Here is a 16,493-nt window from a genome sequence, read left to right on the forward strand (position 1 = left end):
TTCTCTTTTGTAAAAAGAAAATGGATTGCTGGACTAATGCCATTCATATTTTCAAAAAATGGCGATGTGAATTCTATTAGTACTGAAATCGATTCTTGGCAAAAAACTTAAAAATGAATATTAAGCAGATGGTTTGGTATTTTAGAAAGGGCTGAGTTGATCACAAGAACCATATGATAGATTTGATAGCTAAGTTAACCTATTTTTTCTTCTTCCTAATTTTCAATAATTATCACTAGGTTATCAGGGAATGAGATAAACACAGTGTGCTGTCAATGCAGCAAGCCATTTGACAAGCCTCCTAGGATCTCCCTGAGGACTCGATGATGAATTATGTTCCAGATAATATTAAGAGATTTCATTTCAAGGCAGGCCAAATAAATAAAGCAAGGTTTTACCCTTGACCCTATCTTTTTTACCTTTTCTACAAATGATTTGATTGAAGACATAATAACACATTTGTCCAATTTGAATGTGACCAAAGCTAAGAAAGGGCTCACTAACCCTACAATCAATCAAAGACTGGCTGTATGATCCTGACATGCTGGGACATCAAGGAAAAAAAAAGCTTAACTGAAAAACTGTGAGCTTTCATATTTTGATTAAAAAATATATAATTCAAACAGGTATGGTATATGTATAGTAGAGATATCTGAACATCTTAAGCACTTTAACTGATCTGAAATTTATCATAATTATAAGGTATAATGTAATTGTTGAAAAGCTAAAAGTATTAGCATGCTACAAGGAAGCTTACCAGCTCCCTTAATAGAATAACTAATTCTCCAGGCTCGGCAGTGGACAGAGAGTCTCCAGATGGGGATGAGCAGTTGGACGTCACAGCTTTTCTCTTATCCTTTAAGAGATTACACTGGCACCAACAGCTGTACCCCATATATCCTTACTCTGGCACAAGCTATAATTTAACAAAAGGTGCCAGGAAACTGGAGGGGGTTTCCACACAAAGACTACTGTACGCAATCAGCTTCTAGGAATGGCTCTTCTCAAACAGCAGAACCATGGCTTGCCTCAGGACCCCCTGTGGGTGTGACCCCCTGCCCAACCATCCCCTTATGTTTCCTTGCTAACCATTCAGTTGCCTCCCTGTGCAGCATCCAATTTCCCCAGCCAACCAAGAGTCCTCCAAACACTTCTGAAGACCCCAAGTGGAGTGAGGAAAATGATCCATTTCTTTCACATTGTAGACCCCCTTCTGGGTCTTACTCTTATTCCCAAGATGTGTCTTTTCCAAGGACAACTGACATTGGGAATGACTACTTCATCACAATGAGACCCTGGTTTCTACTCTGATGACTGGCATGAGAGTACACTTTGGCCTCAATAGAACAACGATGTCCTAATACAGCAGTCCAACAGTAGTACAAGATACACGCATATGGGCAGGGCCGGGATGTCCTTCCTATCAAATTATAGTATTATTTGCATGAAGAAATAATGTCTCTCATTTTGCAATATACCAAATCTTGAATGTTAAAGTCAATTCTGCATATCAAAAAGAGAAACTTGGATGAACTGCCATGTTTCCCAAAGCAGGAGCTCAGGTTGAAGAAATCGGAGGAGTGAAGCTTGTACAGTAATACAGGGAGATATGATAGCTTTCTTCAAATTCCATGTAGGTGAAGAAGCACCTGAAGGATGTCTGAACTTAAGGTTTCTTTACGCTCAAAGATCTCTGATTCTCTGACTTGTTCCATGTTGTTCTACACAGAAGTCCTGAGACCACCGGGTATAAGATACAGGGAAGATGACTTTGGTTCAATATGATTAAAAACAAAAACTCTCAAATACCTAGAACAGCCCCTACCAAAAAAGACTGCCCTATGATGCGTGCTGTCTGTTGTTCAAACTATCTAAAGGATTCCCCTGGAAGGAGAGCTGGTTACTGAGTGGTAAATAGTTCAGGGTCTGCAGCTGGATGGCTTACTTCAAATCCTAGATCCACCACTTACTACCTGTGACCTTGGGCATGATATTCAAACCCTCTATTTCTCAATTTCTTTAGCTGTATCATGCAAATAACAGTAAGGGTGTTAGGGGGATAAAATGAGTTACAATTGAAAAATTCTTAGAACAATGGAAGGCAAATACTAAACACAAGAATTGTTGGGTGTTATTAGTTTCTTATTCTGTGATTCTAACCTTAGCTATATTCAATGTTCCTGACATTCTTTATAGATAAGAAAGAGTCCATTACTATAATACTCAGGGCAAATGCTTGGGTTGCTGGGCTTATTTGGTTGTGTGGTATGATTTAAACACCTAGTTTAGTAGAAATATGGAACGGATATTAAAATAAGTAAGTTTATGTTCTTATAAAACAATTTATAATTTGGTGTTTTTTAGGTGACTTTGAGTTACATTTGGTTTAGCGTTAAGAAAAAATTAAGTACAAGAATAGTAAATTCTTAAACAATACAAGCGTTGCAGAATTGCATAAATAAAAAATTTTTTGGACTAGTTTTTAAGCTTATAAATAAACATACATAATTTCATGTAGTTTACCAAAAAAATGAAATCATACTCACACACTGATTTGCAGTTTCCTTTTTTAAAAAATTAAGACAATTCTTTAGAGCAGTTTTAGGTTCACAGCAAAATTGAGGGGAAGGTACAGAGATTTCCCACACACCTGCCACCACTACACACACACACACACACACACACGTACAACCTCCTGCATCACTAATGTCCTTCACCAGAGTAACACATAAAATGAAAGTCTCAGAAGACCAGTTCTTCAAACTCTGGGCCTATACCCAGTTGGGATGTTAGCTGCTTGGTATTAAGCAACAAAGATGGCCTGCCTTTTCTTTTTTTCTTTTTAAAGATTTTATTTATTTATTTGAGTGAGAGAGACCATGAGCATGGAGGAAGGACAGAGGGAGAAGCAGACTCCCCGCTGAGCCCGATGTGGGGACTTGATCCCAGGACCCTGGGATCATGACCTGAGTCAAAGGCAGACACTTAACCAACTGAGCCACCCAGGCACCCTGGCTGGCGTTTTTAAGTAAGAGTAAACACAGGCACAGATTTGGAATATTCATTATAAAAACCACATAATGAAGAAGAAAACATACCTACATACAGAGTAAGGAAAAGGTTTTTATGTGTAAATAAAAAGTGGAAGTTGTCATTGCTTGAGGGCATTTCTCATTTTTCATTCTCATTGATGATTTGCTTTTTCTACTGTATTGTCTACTGTCCGCTTAAATCCTACCCTGAAAGGATTTTTCTATTGCTCTGAACAGGAAAGAAGCAAAATTAGTGTTTCATATTCCTGGTAGGTTTGAAATTAACAGAAAAACAGCTGTTTAAGACAATTCTTTTTCCATTCCAGGGTTCCTTTGAATAACGTTTCTTGAGTTTAAAATGTGATAGGATTGGCTATAGATCAATTTAAATATGTTGTGCCTGGAACAATCCATTTTATAAAACAAGGATAATTGTTTATGTCCAATTTCTAAAAAGAAATAAGCATACACAGATGGAAGAGAACCCATGACTTTTTTAAAAAAAAGTAATACATATGTACACTATGAGTGGTTTATATGTATTGTAGTTTTCTAGTTTCTAGGTGTATCTGGAGGCCATATAATGATATTATTCATATATTAGATTTCTACTTCCTATGAATTTTGACACTGGTTTAATCAAGTCAAATGATAACACTGGATAACTGAGGTGGTCTCTGCAGAAATAAGGTGATAGCTTAAGCTTCATTCCAAAAATGTGCATTATGAAGACAAGACATTGATTTCTATGCAAACATCTCTTATTGAACTAGAGACTTTTAAATTTATACATGGAAAAGTATCTTGCTAATTCTATGCAAATCATAATGGGAACTGGAATAAGACTCTGATTTGTTCCTTTGCAGGATTACTCCTAAGACATACACCAAGAAGTCAACCCTACCTCACTTTTTTTTTTAATTTTTATTTTAATTGCACTTAGTTGCCATAATCCCAGCTCACTGCTTAGTGCCATAATCTAGCTCTTTTCTTCGCCTAAAGTATGGACTCACATATGATACTAAGATGATATCTTTTATACATTGCTATTTCTCCCTGCTTTTTGCTTAGGATTTTGTTAAATATTTGGAGGACATAACTCTTCTATAAGAAGGCGCCCTGTAGTCTCTGTCCTCCTTAATTCTTTTATTCAACATGTATTTATCACGTTCCAATAATGGTCAGGCACTGTTCTAGATAGAGGGGAGGCATCTGAGAAGAAAAGAGACAAAGATTCCTTCCTGTGAAGATTCTAATGGAGAGATAAACAACAAACTATAATGAACAAATTAAACAGAAGGGTGGAAGACAATAAGTGCCATAGAAAGCAGGGAAAAAGGATGAGGGTAAGGGGGACCAGGGGTTCCCAGAGGAGGTATGGGGCAGGTTACAATTGTAAACATGACAGTCAGGTTTATAGATTACTGAGCGTTACTGAGAAGTGACAATCTGAGCAAAGCCTTGAAAGCGCTGAAGGAGTTTTTATTTAACAACATACTTTTTATTAAAACATTTTAAAAAAATACTGAGAGTGCCACAAATTTCCCTGCACCCAACCTTTTTGATATCAACTCTAGATCTACGGTTTACAATTTTTATGTTTCTGTTCTTTTTCATCTGCATTGATGTTGCTTAAATATGAAATTGAGTTTAGGGCACCTGGGTGTCTCAGTCAGTTAAGCATCTGCTTCGGCTCAGGTCATGATCCCGGGGTCCTGGGATTGAGCCCGAGTCCGGCTCCCTGCTCAGCGGGGAGCCTGCTTCTCCCTCTGCCTACCTCTCCCCCTGCTTATGCTCTCTCTGTCAAATAAATAAATAAAATCTTTAAACAATTAATTCATTAATTCATTAAAAAAATGTTCTTGACATGAGTAGCATTTTTTTCATCCTCACTGGAGAGAATGCAGCATGTAAATTATGTAAGTAACAGTAGCAGCCATACTGACTATTTTTTTACTGCTTATCATATACCAGTAAGATCTTGCGCTTAGTATATACTCTACATTATTATCCTAACAAAATCCCCAGTAACAGTAGCAGCCATACTGACTATTTTTTCACTGCTTATCATATACCAGTAAGATCTTGCGCTTAGTATATACTCTACATTATTATCCTAACAAAATCCCCAGAATAGTCCTATGTTAAAAAGAAAACCACAGGCCCAAAGTGGAGTCACTTGTGCTAGGCCATGGCACCTAACCAAATTGCAGTTTCAAACTCCACCTAAGATGCAGTCTTGAACAGGTCAGTCAGGAATTTACTGGTCAGCATCAGTAAGGTAATCTGTCACGTGGACCCTCTCCATCACCCAAAGAGAGATGAGGTAATCCACCTCATAAGACCTTTTTGTCCCCAAAGGAAGGTGACCTCACCTGAAATAATCCTTTTTTTCTGTTTATGATTTCCCTGTTCTGCCTTTAAAAACCTTTTCCTTTCTATGGTCTTCTGGAACTCCCCTCTCCTTGTTCAATGCTGCCTGATTCATGAATTGATTAGTAAAGCCAATGAGATTTTTTTTTTAATTTTTTTTTAAAGATTTTATTTATTTATTCGACAGAGATAGAGACAGCCAGCGAGAGAGGGAACACAAGCAGGGGGAGTGGGAGAGGAAGAAGCAGGCTCCCAGCGGAGGAGCCTGATGTGGGGCTCGATCCCATAACGCCGGGGATCACGCCCTGAGCCGAAGGCAGACGCTTAACCACTGTGCCACCCAGGCGCCCCACCAATGAGATTTTTAAATTCCACTTGGTTGAATTTTTGTTATTGAACTCCTTAGAGATAGCTCTTCATATCCCTGTGTCACAGGTTAGGAAACAGGGATTACAGAGTCAGCAAACAGCAGAACTAGGATTCTAACCTGTGTTGACTTCAATCCAAAATTTTGCTGTTTAACTTGCCCCTGTTCCCAAGTACGTTCAGCGCAGTTGTAAAATGCAAGATCATTCTGGATGGTATGGACATGAACATTTTTTATTTTAAGAATTGTGTACTTACTTTAGAGCATTAAATTGACATCCTCAGGAGGTCGGATGAGATGGGAGCGTACTGACCAAGAAAGAAAGGGATGCTGACATTGGAAGGGTGACATCTGGGAATATTTGGAGAAAGCTAAACCTCAAAATGGCTCAGAATCTCTCAACTTTTCTCTTCCCTGTTTTGAGGGAGTAATTCTGATCCCTGGCTTTGCTGGAAATAGCTAAACATTTCTCTTATTAAAAAGGTGTTGGCTTTTAACTAGTTATAGGAATATGAATTTCTAGAGCCTCATGGATAAAATGTAGATTTAGATTACAAAAAAGAAAAGTGACAACCAGAATAGACTAATGTTGATTTTTAAAAATCTTAGTTATTTCATTTACTCGTTCAGTGCAATAATTATTTCTCAGAAGCTGCTGTGGTAACTTAAGCGTTAGATCCTGATCCCTTGACTTCAAAAAGAGGATGGTGTAACAGGGGAGTCAGAAAACAATCCAATAATTTCCCAGCCAATATAAAACGGCATTTGTGACGTGTACTTCCAAGGACTGGCCTGCTGGTGTCTGAGCAGCTGTAATAGGAGGTCGGGCTTATCTGGGGGGGAAAGACTCCCTACTGGGTTAGAGTTAACCAGGGAAAGAAGCAGGGACGAGCCTTCTGGGTAGGCAAGGCAGCATGTGCACACACACAGTGTGGCAGGGATAATGCAAGAGGGACTTTAAGAAGGCCACCGTGGCTAAGGTGGTGAGAGCAGTTGGAGTGAGGAGGTGAAATATGAGACTAGCTTTGTTAAGGAACTTCACCTTCAGTGGTAAATTTTATTCTTCAAATTTCGATTAGCATTTTAATTGCAATGTTTTGTTTTCATTGTACTTATGTTTTAACAGTTACCTTTTTTAGTAGTAGCAATAGTCATTTTCCTTTTACTGTAGTAATATCATTTTCATTTTATAATCAATTTATTTAAAAATAGAGTGAGCTTGGGGCGCCTGGGGGCGCAGTGGGTTAAACATCAGACTCTTGGTTTCGGCTCAGGCTCAGGAGGTGATCTCAAGGTCGAGTCCTGCATTGTCAGGCTCTGTGCCCAGCAGAGAGTCTCCTTAAGACTTTCTCTCCCTCTCTCTCTCTGTCCCCTGCCGGCCCCCCCTCCCCCGCTCATGCGCTCTCCTTCTCTAAAATTAAAAAAAAAAATTTTTTTTAATTAAAATAGAGTAAGCTTTAATAATGTTACAATCAATATGATTAGAGATGTGCATAGATTTAGAAAAAAACCATAAAGGTGGTATGGACAGGACTCCGGATTGAGAAATGTTATCCTAGGCCAGTGTTTTGTAGATTACGGCCCTTGGGCCAAATCCACTCCTGCTTTTGTAAATAGCATATAATTGGAGCACAGTCACACCCATTCCCTTATCAAATTGCTTATGGCTGCTTTCCCTCACACCCTAAGGACCTGAGTAGTTCAGACAGAGACAATATAGCCAGCCTTTGACAGAAAAAAACTTGCTGACCTTTCTACCAACCAAACTATGCTTCTAAAGCATTTTTGAACACTTAACGATCAGTATAATCATGACACAGATACATTTAACAGCCAAACTGTCCTTACACTTTACTTGTCCCTTTTCTACATTCAAGACAGTTAAGTGCCTTTCCACAGGGCAGGAGCATTCCAGGACACCTGGGGGGGGGGGGGGGCGTGTGAGAGCACTGGGTTATCAGGAGAGTTTCTTTGTTTACTGTTTGACAGAATGGATTCTGTCTCTTACTCAAATTCTGTTTGATCAGAAACACTGTGGGATTATAAAAGGAGCAGATGAATTACTGAGGCCCTGAGGCTCTATTAGAGTAAAACTTGCACTTCAAAGGATCCTGGTGAAGGAGGGAAGGTCAATAGCTTTGAATTCTAAATGGGGACGAGGCAAGGAGACTTGGGATGAGGGAACTGGAAACTGTCATTCCTCAATGAGGTTTTGCAGAGTGGTATGGGATGACTTTGTGTGCTGGTCAAGGTTCTGCCACACTCCGGTTTCATGTTCCTTTTCAGCCTGACAGATACTCTGACTAGGCTTTCCAGGATCAGTATTCTTGCCAGAGGACATTTCTCCTGGTTACCTGTGGGTGGTAGGCATGGCTCTGCATTACAGCTGGTTAACAGGATGAGTCCTTGCTATGTTCTGATCCTGAGCCTGTTTCCAGTGTTCGACATCTGTTATCTTACTTCACCCTTACATCCACCCCCTGAAGTAAGTATTATTATCCCCGTTCTACAAAGGTAGGACCAGAGACGAGAGGGATTTAGTCCCCTGCTCAACATCACATAGCTGGTACTTGGCAGAGTGGGGACTGGAACCCAGGATTTGACTCCACTGCCTCTGTCCTGACCTGGATACCCTGATGAAGGCACAGTGTAAAGTCACACTCCCATGCCTAGAAGGCAGAGGTCTTTTTCAAAGAGGTGACTATTAGTGAAGAAGAGACAGGGGTTTGGGCAGAAGCTGGGCTTAGGGAGGCTGAAGAAGCAATTCCTGTCCCCACACATGGTCCTTTTCTCTTCAGACTAGACTGTCAGGTAGGTAGAGGTTTAGACATTAGCTCCATGCAGAAATAAGGCCTTGAACAAAGATCTTTTAGGGGAACAAAGAAAATGGGGAGCTGTCAGAAATGTGCAAATAAAGGAGTGAGATATGTGCTTAAAAAGAACGAGAAAAAAGAAAAAAAGCCCGCAGCTTCATTGAGGATATATTAGAGGGAGGGATATAGGAGACTCGAGTCAAGTACACACCGTCACAAAGGTACAAAGGAGGAACAGGGACAGCATAGCGTTGGTGCCACAGGCACCCTTGCTGTGGGGACATCGGGGAAGATGAGACTGGCTGACCACCAGTTTGGCCACTTGGAGGTCACTGGTGACTTTACAAGAGCAATTTCCATGACTGGCAGAGACAAAACCTCGTTGGAGTGGATTCAACAGAAGTGAGCTGTGAGAAAGTAGAGAATGGGCAGTAGGTGGAGAGCTGTGGAGTCAGGGGAGGTTTTATTCTGTTTAAAAAAAAATTTTTTTTTTTTTTTTTTAAGAAAGAAGAAGGGGAGGAGGGGCATAGGGAGAAAGAGGTGTAAGCAGACTCCACGCCCAGCGTGGAGCCCAACGCGGCTGGATCCCACGACCCTGAGATCATGACCTGAGCAGAAATCAAGAATCAGATGCTCATCTGACTGAGCCACCCAGGCATCCCTTTAAGTGTTTTTTTTTTTTTTTAAAGAAGGGTGCTGTTGATGAGAATGATCTAATGGAGTGAGAAAATTTGATGATACAGGAGGTAATGGGATTACTGTAGGAGCAAAATCCTTGACATTCCTAAGAAGTGGTCAGAGGCAGTGCACCAGTGGAGGAGCTGGCCTTAAATCAGAACACAGATGTTTACTCTTAAAAATAGGAGAAAAGCCAGAATATGTGGATTTGTAAATGCAGGGAGGTTGGTAGTGTGGTTGATAGCAGGAATCACAACACTGTCTTCTGACTATTTTAGTGCTTAAGAAGCAAGGTCATGATCTCATGTGAAAACAGGAGAGGGGTATCAGAATTTTGAGGAAAAAGGAGAAGCTCTGTGTAAAATTGTGATTTATAGTAAGATATATTTGATCATTGTCCCATTTCTGGAACAAAGCTCCTAAAATCCTTAGCATTTCCTAAGTGATGAGAGCAACCAAGGTATCTCTTGTTATGTTAATGAGGTGACTTTTGGAAATCATGGAAGGATGGGGACAGGTTGCCAGAAAACCCACCCTGTGATTAGAGGGTTGACGGAGAGGGAAGATTGAATCAATGGTCAATGACTTAATCATCTGTGATTATTTAATGAAGCCCCCATAAAAGCCCAAATGAACAGGATTCAGAGAGCTTCCAGGTTGGTGAACATGTGGAGACTGGGGGAGAATGGCGTGCCTGGAGAGGGCATGGAATGTCTCCATACCCTGCCCTACCCATCTCTACCCTCTGGGTGCTCCAGAGTTCTATCCTTTTATAATAAACCAGTGATCTAGTAAGTAAAATGTTTCTCCGAGTTCTGTGAGCTGCTCTAGCAAATTAATCAAACCCAAGGAGGAGGTCATTAGAACCCCGTCACCTTACAGCCAGTTAGTCAGAAGTACAGGTGACAGTCGGGGCTTGTGACTGGCATCTGCGGGGGGTGAGGGGGTGCAATCTTGTAGGACTGAGCCCTTAACCTGTGGAATCTAATACTCTTTTCGAGTACATAGTGTCAGAATTAAGTTAAATTAAATCAAATTCTCAGATCCCCCACTGGTGTCCAAGAATTGCTTGTTGGTGTGGAGATGGTCCCCGCAGCCCCCACATGTGGGAATTAAGGTCCAGAAACACAAAAGACTATAAAATAGTAAAAGAACTACTTGTCTAGGGAAAAGCATTTGTATTGCCTGTCAGCATTGGGGTGTACTTGAATTTTGAATTCTAAACTTAATAATATAAGTTCTTTTGGCTGCTTTCTCTCCATCATCAGCTACTTGAGTGAAGTTCTGGAACAGACAGGGCAGATTTTTCCAGGTTTGGAGTTTTGGAAAGATGTAAACGAGAGAGACAGGAAAGGACGAGAAGGTTATATGTATGTGAAGGAAATCAGAATATGTCACCTCAAAATATTCCTCTTTGACATAATTTTTTTTCAGGCAATTAAGAAGTAGTAAATGCAGAAAAAGCTCCCCTTTTTCCACCCAAAGGCAGAAAAGAGGATTCTCCTTTTGTTGGGAGACAGACTCTTACCAACGCAGAGACCAGAGAAATCTGCAAATAAACCTTCTTAAACAAGCCCTGATCTTTCTAGTTACTTCTTTACCATTTACTACCGATAGCCCAAACCCCTTTGTTTTGTTAGTTCTTCACAAACTTGTTTTCTTTGTCTAAAAGGTGTAAAAGCTTCTCGCTCAGGTCATTTCTGTCAGAAAATAAAATTCTGCTGTTCTAAGGCACCAAGTTTGTGGTGATTTCTTACAGTAGTCCTAGGAAACTAATGTAGTTGTATTATTATTAATCTGAGGATTCTTTTTTAGCTTAAATGATAAGTTAGTCTAAATTTTGTTACAGGGCACAGTTGAACGTGGCCATCTCTCGTGCTCCAGGCTTCAGGAGAATGCATTGTTCAAGGGAATGGACTTCTCAAATGAGGTACAGATGGTGCAAAATCATTAACTGAAATACACTTCTATATCTTTTAAGTTTTATTTTATTTTTTTTTAGTAATTTCTACACCCAACATGGGGCTTGAACTCACAGCCCTGAGATCAAGAGTCACATGCTCTTCCGACTGAGCCAGCCAGAGGCTCCCAAACACACGTGTATATCTTAAAAGCCTCAATTGTGTTAGATATTACAGACCGCTCTCCTAGGGCACACCAGTGGTTTTCAACTGGGGAGTGCGCTACCAGCTTCTACCAGAGACCAGGGATGTTGCTAAACTTCCTACATGCACAGGATGGTCTCCCACAACAAGGACTTATGTGGCCCAAAATGCTAAGGTTGAGAAACTTGAGGGTAAATGTAAACATAGCGCCATGATATTCTCCTCACGCCTTCCTTTCAACTTGGATACAGCATGATTTTTGTTTATATCAATATTCAGCATTTAAATTATTACAATTGTTTGCTGTTGAGCCGTCATGTACTATGATTATGTTTCCTTTTTATGTAACTTGCTTCTCATGAAGGTAATCATTGACTCATTTTTTTTCGTTTACATACTTTTTCTTTGTAACTACCATTAAATCCTCCTACATCCTCAATTAGTCTCTCAATATAATTTCCACATTGTCAAACTTGCCAATTAGTGCAAAGTTCTTTTTCTCCCAGAGAAGCTGCTTTTCCAGAGCCTTCTGTCTTTATGTTCCAAGTTGGAAAAGGATGCAAAACGGGCTCACAGAGGTTAAATGTGACAGGTCACACAGCTAGTCTAAGGCAGAGCTGGAACTCAAACCCAGGCAGGGCCTTTGTCCCTTGCATTTCTTACTGGTATCTGCACTGATGACCTGTGGGGCCCTCCTACTGGGGGGAGGCCAGTGGCCCAGATGGTGAAAGAGTTCACCCAGGGCAGAACAAAAGAGATAGAAGTGTATTGAATATCCAACAAGGGAGCAAAGGGCAGGACAGTAAAAAAGAGACTGTCTGGGATGTGGTGGGGGTGGGGGGAATGTGAAGGGTGAGGGGCCACAGTTATAGGGTGGAGTGAGGAAGGAAGGGAGGATGGGAAGGTATGGAATTTTCCCTTTTTTGGTAATCTTGGGAACTGTGCCTGGTTGTAATTAGTCAGTTAGGGCCTATGGCTATTTCAAGGTGAGTTGCTTAATGAGCCTGTTTGCTCGCAGCTCTGTGGTTGCTGTGGGCCCTTTTACCTTACTCAGATTGGCGTTGTTCAAGTTGGTTGCCTAAAAGTGGCCTCTACGTTATCCATTTGCCAAAGTAATGGTGTGCAACCAAACACCCCAAAACTCAGTGCCTCAAGAAGCAATCATGTATCATTTCTCACATGTTTGGGGTTGGCTGGGCTTGGCCGGGGAGCTCATCAGAGGCAGATGGGCTCCCTTTACCTACAAGCTGGCCCAGGCATGTTCTCTTGGGGACCGCAAAAGTGCAGGAAAACAAACTCAATTGTGCAAGTGCTTTCTGGCCTCTGATGATCACATCCTCCTAATCTCCCATGGATCAAGGCAAGTCACACAGCCAAGCCCAAAATCAAGGGTCAGAAAAGTTCAGTACACCCATGGGTGTACATGGTGGGGGTGGGGGACAGCATATATTAATTAATAATAGTTGAAGCTACCATCTTGACTAACTAGTAATACATGTAAATGACAGGAAACTCTTATCAAAATATCTAATGACTGGGGCGCCTGGGTGGCACCATCAGTTGGGCGTTGGACTCTTGGCTTCAGCTCAGGTTGTGATCTCATGAGTCGTGAGATCAAGCCCCGCATGGGGCTCTGCCCTCAGTGGAGAGACCACTTGAGTTACTCTCCCTCTGCTCCTTCCCACTCCAGCCCACCATCCAAAATAAATAAATAAATCTTTTTAAAAAATCTAATGATTAAAATACATAAATCAGTTACCTTGAGATATCTCAATTGGTTGTTTTTTTATAGACTCAAGCGATTTCCTCAGTTTTTACCATGAATTCTTACAGAAAATATATAAACATTAAAATCATATTGCAATGCAATATTAAATGTATCAAAATACTTCAATCTGATTTTGTTTGTTTTCTTGTTCTCTTTTGTAGTTTTTAAATGTTGTGCTGTATAAATGCACATACCCCTTTGAAAATAAAATCTTATAAACAATGAAATTGAACTTATTTGAACTTTAAAGTAGAGCATTGAAGTATCTTGCTCTTAGACTACATTAATATTTGAATGACAAAAACACACAAATCAATTTTATTCCTAATTAATATTCCTAGAGTTAAACCATATCCATACTCTACAAATTTATAACACCATATTTTAAAAATATGTTAGTATAATGTGCTAATGTAACCAGTCCTTATGGGCCACTGAATGATAAATACATTCAAAAAGAAAGCAAGGACATTTTAAAAGACGAAAGACTTGCAAATTTCTATTTGAAAATGCTAAGCAAATTACCTTAAGATAAGCTTGTCTATTAAAAAATGTAAAAGAGTTCAACTGTATAAATCACTGAATATACCACGCAAAGCAATCAAAAGAGTCCCCAGACTAATACAAGAAAGTTATTAATGTATATTTGTATGTATTATGTTTATATTTATCATTTATTAGGTAATATTACAATAGTGTTATTTTTCTATGATACTGTATTTGTTTTAATGTGGATATCTTTCAACTCTGAAGATAACAGATAAGAAAGACAAGTAGGAAAATGAAGTGTTTTTATACAGTCATAAATCCAGTCAGAGATATTGTACTACTAAATTCTTCCTTCTTTCTTATTTGTACTGCTATAGCCTATGGCTAAATGGATTTTTCACTTTTTGTTTAGACAATGTGGAAATAGGTCAGGTATCAGGACTTTCCCTTGTTAGAACTCCCATGTAGGTCAGTAAATTATAGAATGGGTTGGTCTGTAAATAGGCTCAGAGACAGATCATACACATACTTTCTGGGGTAGAAAAAGAGGGACCCACTGAAGGATTTGTAGCCATCAGACCTAGGGCTTCACCCAGAATATCTGTGCCCTCCTGGAGAAGTGTCCTTAACATAGTTCTGCTCATAGTGCTTTCTTGCAAGCTGCAGTTAGGAGGGCTGTCTTCCTCTCCTGCTGAAAACACACACTCTAAAACCTAGCCTGCAGGAGCCTCACGGAGCGTAACAGCGGATGGAGAGCAAACAGACAGTGTACCTTGGTTGGAAGTGCCTCTTCGGCTTATTTGCTGACCCCAGGTCCTGGAACTTGCCAGCACCAGTCTTTCAATTCTGTTACTTCTTCCTGGGAACAGATTAAAATTGCCCAGACCTGCGTTGTGTTGAGATTACTCATAAAGCCATTTAATTTACAATTGTCAGTAGTTGCTTTGTCCCTCTCAATTGCTGTGAAAATATTAGGATTGTCGTGCTAATTAAAGTATTTTTTGACAGCTGCACTTTCTGGGGAATGGGCCAAGGAAAGACCCCGGGGCACATCAGTGCCCTCCAGGGAGCAGCTTTGTGACCTCGGGTGGCCCAAGATGAGTCAGTGTCCATTCACTGATACTTTGAGGTGCTTCTCCAGCTTCACCCCACCCTGAACTTACAAGGTTGTTAGGCACCTTTGGCCTTTAAATATCACACCATATATATAAAGCACTTTAAAAGAGGAGGCAAGCCAGCCATCAGGTAAAATGAATGTGTATTAAAATTAAAGCAAGAAAGAGAAATTATGCAAACTATCTGTTTTACGTAGAGGACATGAAAGTCACGGGAATTGTTACATGTGACAATTCTGTCAGTCTTGACACTACTACATTTTAAGACAAAAATATAAAGAAAGTCATGGAGATAGACGGAACAGCACGGTGACTATAGTTAATAATACTGTATTGCACTCTTCAAAGTTGCTAAGAGACTAAATCTTAAAAGTCCTCATCACAGGATGTAACTATGTATGAAGACAGATGTTAACCAGACTTACTCTGGTGAACACTTTGCAATATATACAAATATTGAATCATTATGTTGTACACCTGAAACTAATATAATGTTGTATGTTATAAAGAAAGAAAAAGGAAGGAAGGAAGGAAAGAAAGAGAAAGAAAGAAAGAAAAGAAAAGAAAAGAAAAGAAAAGAAAAGAAAAAAGAAAAAGAGAAGGAGAATGAGGATGACATGGTGTTTCATCTGGCACATGCTTATGACTAAAAATTTTGGCATCCCAGCCCCTCCAATCCCTTTTTTTCCACATCCAGTAAGTCTCCAGAACCTACTTTCCAAATAACTTCGCTCTCTTCATTTTGCCACAGCCTTACTCAGACCTTCAACATTTCTTACCTGGATTAACACAGCAACCTCATGGGTTTCTCGGTCATTTACTATTCCCTCCCTGCTGATCAGACTAATCCTTCTAAAATCCGTATCTGCTTACAGACAGATCACTCTCCTGTTTCAATTAACACCCAATATCCACAGGATAAATCCAATCCTGGCATAGAATACACATCTCTAAATAGCCTGTCCCCTTTTCCAGTCTCACCCAGCAGCCACTCCTACCTTGATTCCCTGCCTCTCCACCTCTGACCAAGAATATCTAGGCTCTCCATCCCCCACCCTAGATAAGTGTCTACCCACATACTTGATTAAGGACAGAATTTGTTTGTGAAGGATACAGCTACCTATTTCCTTGTGGTTACAGAAAAAGGGTACTTAATACCTACTTTCATCAATGAACTTGAAAGTACAGTGTCATCCCATTCGGACTTTAAAGGAAATCTTGTAAATGGGGAATTTTGAGATTAAAAAATGTATCATTTATGCAGTTGTTTTTTTTAAACCTGACCCCAATAGGTAAAAATGTACTTAAAAGTATCTATTAAGAAGTGTCTCCTGGTTTTAAGATTTAGATGTGGCCTATGAGTGGAGGGGGGGAACAGGGAGGAAGGAGGAAAGTGCTGACTTATACACAATTGACAAAACACATAGCATAGGCTATGTTTTAGTAAGTGTGGTTTATGGAGTACTATTTCATCCCTGATAAATCATAGCTAAATCTTCCTGTCTAATTTGAAGCCAGTTTTTAAAAGGAAGTGAACTGCAGCATTAGTTTACACATTTACATACTCGATTTAAAATTTACCTATTCAATCTTCCTGTGAAAATTTTATATCACCATTTATTTGGTCAATAAAGAAAAAATTCAAGGTAGACTGAACACAAAAAGATGAGATGAATTTAAACCCGAATTTATCCTGTGGGACTGATCCCACAGGAGAGGGTCATTCATTAATCAAATAGTAGCTGATCACGGT

The sequence above is a fragment of the Ursus arctos genome, unplaced genomic scaffold, assembly GCF_023065955.2.
Source record: "Ursus arctos isolate Adak ecotype North America unplaced genomic scaffold, UrsArc2.0 scaffold_3, whole genome shotgun sequence".
In the NCBI taxonomy this organism is placed as follows: Eukaryota; Metazoa; Chordata; class Mammalia; order Carnivora; family Ursidae; genus Ursus; species Ursus arctos.